Raw genomic sequence first — 5,730 nt, forward strand, 5'->3', positions numbered from 1 at the left:
TGTTACAATTGTCAGATGCCTTTTAGGCACAAATGAAGATGAATATTTTATTTTATTTTTATTTTTATTTAGTCAATAGTGAGGTATAATCATATATTGCAGAGTACAGAAAGGAAACAGATGGTCTACTCAGAGGAGGGGACCTGGGGGATTTAGTGAGGGGACAATGTATAGAGGCCTGGGCAGGGAAGCAGCAAGGCTGTGCAGCTGGCACTGTAAGAACTGAAGGCCTAAAGGGTAAGGGACTGAGTTCAGAACCTGCAGGGCCACCCAGGGTAGTGTCTGTGGCAGGGTAATGAGCTTGGAGCTGGAGTACAGGCCAGAATCTGACTTCCCAAGGACTATGGAGGTAAGAGTTCACAGTTTTCTGGACAATAGTGGACCCTTCACATTGTATCTGCCTCTTGTACCCTCTGGGCTCTGCAAGCTCATACTGTCCTAGGACTTTGCACTGATTTTTCAAAAGAGAAGTTCGTCAGTGTTTTCATATATCCATGCAAGTTTAGTTGGGTTTGGCATTAATATTACACTGCCTTCATAAAATAAATTTGGGAGTTTTTCTCCTCCTCCTTTTGCATTTTCCTCCATTTTGGGCTGAGACAGGCTACCCAGCTCTCTGGGAGGACCCCTCTGCAGGGTTGGTGGGGATTCTATGATGTGCTTGGGGAGGGGGCCATGCCAGCCCAGCTCTGTGGTTACTGATATGTCAGATTGTCTGTATTTTCTAGTGTGAGTTTTGGTGAAGTTGTCCATTTTGTCCAGGTCTTTTGAGCCCATTTTCACTGAGCTCAGCAAAGTGGTCCCTAAGAACTCTGTGCTGAACCAGGTATGGTGGCCACACCTGCAATCCCAGCCTGTGCAACTTGGCAAGACCCTGTCTCAAAATAAAAAATAAAAACAGCCAGGGATGTGGCTCTGTGGTAGAGCACCCCTGGGTTCAACCCCCACTACCAAAAAAAGACAAAAGAAAAGTAATTCACAGTTTTCTGGAAAATAGTGGACCCTTCACATCGCATCTGAAGAGGTAGTTCCGCAGACCAGGGCACCTGCCCAGAAAGTGCAGGTGCAGGCTGGCAGGCGGGCGGGTGAATGACATAGGGTGGAGTTTCTCACCATCATTATTTTAATCATAATAATCACCTCTGTGTTGGCCTAGCAGCTCCAGGTACCAAGCACCATGTAATCCCTTGAGTGTAACTGGGGACACTGGGGCTCTGGGGGGCCTGGGTGACCACCAGGCATGAACCCAGCTCAGGGCCCCCACCCAATCACCCACCCACCCACCTTGGGCTGTTGTCTCTCTTCCTGCCACTTAGCCAGGTGCCCCCCCAGCTGCACCCCCCCCAGCTCAGCCCCAGGAACCCTCCTTCCCTGAGTAGGGGGACTGGCCTGTAGTTGGACACAATACCCCTATTTTATTTATTTTTAAGTGGTGCTGAGGATGGAGCCCAGTGCCTCGCACATGCTAGGTGAGCGCTCTACCTCTGAGCCCCAGCCCCAGCCCCCCTAGATGGCTTTAAAGGAAGGATCTGGATGGTTTAAAGTAAGGTTCTGGTGGCTTTGGCAGTCACCATGTCCCCTGGGAGATACGCTCAGTCGGTAAGCAGGGCTGCAGCCAGGACGAGGCCACCTGCCCCGTCTCAAGCCAATGGCAGGAGGCCCTGGGCTCCAGCTGACACCTTGACCTCAGCTGCTCTCAACAGGCGGAGCAGGGCTTTCCTATGAGAAACAGCGTCCAAGCAGCCACAGCCCATGTCAGAGGCCTGCTGCGGGCCGGGGCCTGCACCTGGGGCCTCCTTGGACTGGGGGCTCAGAATAAGGCCAACAGTGATTGTCATTCCCAGAGAAGCTATTTTTATGCCAAAAAAATGCTTGTGGGAAAGGCAAGGGGAGGCGGGAAGACAGGATGAAGGAGGACACGGATCACAGGCAGGGAGGGAAGTGTGGCTCCAGGACCCCCGGGGCCTAGGAGGACCTGGGCTTGGCCTTTCCTGCCTGGCTGAGGGCTGGGGCAGGGGTGAGGGAGGCGGCTCCACATCGGGGCCCCTCTGTGGTCCCAGGAGACAGGGTGGACCTGGGTGCAGGCTGGAGTTCCCCCTGGGGCCAGACCTCAGCCTTGGCAGGAGACAGGGAGTCCCAGGGACCCTCAGGTCTACCTTCAGCCAACTGGGGTCAGTTAGAGCCAGGGAGCATGGCTGAGCAGGGCCCTGCCCCTCACTGGGCACTGATGGCCTTCAGCTGGTCTCGGAGAAAAGGCTGCGCGCGTCTAGCCAGGCAGAGCCACCAGCAGAGCCCAGGCACCCTGTGATCTCCAGACACAGGTGTAGCCGTCCAGCTGGACTCCAGACCCCAGCCTAGCCATCCAGAAGGGGCGTACCCTCACCCCTCCCTGCCCTAGGTGTGGGGCCGAGCCCTCCCAGAGCTGCTGGGGCATCAGCCCGGCCCAGGAGAGAGGCTGCCGGCTGGGAAGGCTGCTGGGCCCTCCAGCATCTCGTCCATCCCTCCCTCCCCAGCCCTCTCTCTCTCCCTCCCGGGAGCTGACTCCTGAGCCCAAGGTACCAGGTGCAGATAGGGGGAGAGAGAGTGGCAGGCAGGAGGAGCCACTGACCTCTGAATTCGGGGCCCTGAAGGCTGAGTAGGCACAAGGCCAGCTGACTTGCTCCCAGAGAGGGCACAGTGCCAGGTATGACCAGCCCCTGCCATGCCATGCACATGGTCTGTCCTGGTTAGTGCTGCACGCTGTGGAAGCCTGAGGGGGTTCAGCCAGGACAGATGTAAGTCGGAGCTCTCTGGAACACAGGGGGGCCCTGCAGACCACACCTTCCTGGCCCTGCCCTCGAGGGCCCACAGTTGTGGCGTCGTCTACAGTGACAGGCTCCAGCCAAGGATAAGTAGTTCTTGACCCATGGGGCTCCATTGCTGGAGGAGGGGCACCCCACCACTGTCCTGGCCCAACCCAGACAAGCGGGCCTGTGCCCAGCTGCATCTTCCTGCACTACAGTGTCTGCTTGTACCCACTGTGTCTTCCTGTGCTACCTGCATCTTCCTGCACCCATCTACATCTTCCTGCACTACCAGTGTCTGCCTGTGTTACCTGTGTCTTCCTGCGCTACCTGCGTCTTCCTGCGCCCACCTGCATCTTCCTGCACTACCTGCATCTTCCTGTGCCTACCTGTGTCTTCCTGCGCTACCTGTATCTTCCTGCGCCCACCTGTGTCTTCCTGCGCCTACCTGTGTCTTCCTGTGCCTACCTGTATCTTCCTGTGCCTACCTGTGTCTTCCTGTGCTACCTATGTCTTCCTGTGCCCACCTGTGACTTCCTGTGCCCGTGTCTTCCTGCGCTACCTGTGTCTGCAACACCACCTGCGTCTGCCTGTGCCCACCTGCGTCTGCCTGTGCCCACCTGTGTCTTCCTGCGCTACCTGTGTCTTCCTGCGCCCACCTGTATCTTCCTGCACTACCTGTGTCTGCCTGTGCCCACCTGTGTCTGCCTGTGCCCACCTATATCTTCCTGCGCTACCTGTGTCTGCAACACCACCTGTGTGAGTCTGAACTCACCTGTGCCTGCTCTGTCCCCGGGGACTTTTCTGAAGGGGCTGCTGCCTCTCTCCCAAGCCCACACAGACCCCGCAGAGGGAGGTGGCACTGAGCATGCCCTCCCCCAGCTCCTCTGTCAGGCTTCTCTGCCTCCCCTGGCTGGGGGCACCCTTCCAGGCTGGCCAGCCGGCTCCCGCCTGGATCTGTGGTGTCCCATCTCACCGTGGCCTGAGATAAGGGCTCAGCTCAAAGCTGCTTTGTTCAGCCAACAAAGGGCATTTCTGCAGCACCATGGGAGCTGGCCACCGGCTAGCCCACGGGGGAGGCCTGGCCCAGCACCGGCACCATCTCGGGAAACCCTAGCCTGGCCTGGCTGGAGCCTGGGGGCTGGGGACACACCAGCTGCAGGCTTCCCAGGCTCTGGGCCCGCAGGGCTGTCTCCTCTCTGGGCCCTGGCCCAGCTCTGCCCAGCCCCTGCTGTCCACTGCTCGGCTCCTGACCTAAGGGCCCTGAGCCTCCCTTGTCTGTGGCAAGTCGTGCAGGCCCTCTGTGGGGAGCTGGTGGACATGCTGCCAGGACCAGGGCACAGCCACAGCCCCAGGGAGCAGGCACAGTGGCTGGAGCCTCCACACCCTCCTGCCCCTGGGTTTGCCCAGCCAACCCTCAGCAGCAACAAACTGACCTGAGGTGTGGACACCTGCAGGCAGCTGGAGGGGTGGCCCTCACACAGGTGTCTGGGCCAGCCCAGAGCCCGAGGTACTCATCATGGGTTGAATTGTGCCCCCAAACCATAGGTCCGCCGGGAGATCAGAGCTGGCTGTGTTCTAAGGGTCTTTGGGTGTCGCTGGCTGGTGGGGACCTTGAGATGAGGTCATCCAGTGGGAAGTCCTCCTATGAGACAGGAAGCCAGACAGACACGGAAGGGAAGCTGGGTGCAGGCAGAGGCAAACTGGAGGGGGCGTCTGCCACCCAGGAACCAGGCAAGGTCTGCGGGCACCGCCAGAGCTAGAGGAGTGGCCAGGGTCTCCCCAGAGCCTTCAGTGGCAGTGGGGCCCTGGCCACCCCTGCATTTCAGCTGGCAGAGAGTGATTTGGGCTGTCTTAATGCCACCTGCGGGGCTGTGTGACGTCATCACAGCGGCCCCAGAACACTTGGCATGCCATCCAGGCTCAAGCCGGCGTGACAGACACAGCTGGGGATGTGGGCCGACGTCCTCGTGGGCTGCCACCCACAACACGGCTGAGAGCGTACCGGGACCCTGAGTCTCCAGGAGCCCAGCCCAGGCTGGTCAGGCCCAGGGGATCCTCCTGCGCTGGGTGGACACGTGCCCCGCAGGAGCGGGCACAGCCATCACCACAGCCCAATAGCCACTCACCACCACCAGCAGCAGCTGGGAGGTGCTGGTCTCCAGGGTGCTGTGCTCAGTCCCCTCCCTTGCTTGGGGTCTGAGAGCCACCCCCACTTCCTTTCTCCTGTCCTGCTGTCCTGTCACAATGGGCAGCTCCCGTCCTGGGCTGGCTGGAGCCAGTCTTCCTTCCACCTCACCACTTCCCACGGCTGAGCTGCTCACCACCCAGCCTATATGCCTGGGGTCCCCGGTTCCAGGCGAGGGCAGCAGGACCAGCCAGGGACACAGACCCAAGTATACAGGAGGGGAAGCTGAGGCAGGCTCAGAGAGGGCAAGCCACCTGCTTAATGTCACACCACACTGAGGGTAGGGCTGAACTCTGGCCTGGCTCTTCTCCCTGCCCCTCCATCTCTCTCACCAGTGCCAGTTGGCCCCTCTCCATCCTTTAGGGTCAGCAAATGGGGCAGCAGCTCAGCCCAGCAGGTAGAAGTGGGCAGACCCCTACAGCTGCAGGGAACACCTGCAGTTTGCTGGGCCTGGTCTTCCCAGGGGAGGGGAGGGGAGACCAGAGTGGAGATGGCCGTCAGGATGGGTCCTGGGTCCTGGGGCAGGGGCAGAGACAGGTGTTCCTAGATGAGCCCTGGGGAGGAAGGCAGTCCTGGTGCCATGTCACCTGTCCCTGGGTCCCTCTCCCCCATTCCTCCTACTCTTCCCAGCCAGGCGTGGATGCCTTCCGTTCTTCCCTCATTCCACGCTCTCCGAGGCCCTCACGGTCTGGCCCTGCATTGGGCACAGTGGTGATCCGAGCCTCCCACAGACCAGGCACCTACCCCTGTGGGTGGCTG

Source organism: Marmota flaviventris, chromosome 13 (assembly GCF_047511675.1).
Source record: "Marmota flaviventris isolate mMarFla1 chromosome 13, mMarFla1.hap1, whole genome shotgun sequence".
Taxonomy (NCBI): Eukaryota; Metazoa; Chordata; class Mammalia; order Rodentia; family Sciuridae; genus Marmota; species Marmota flaviventris.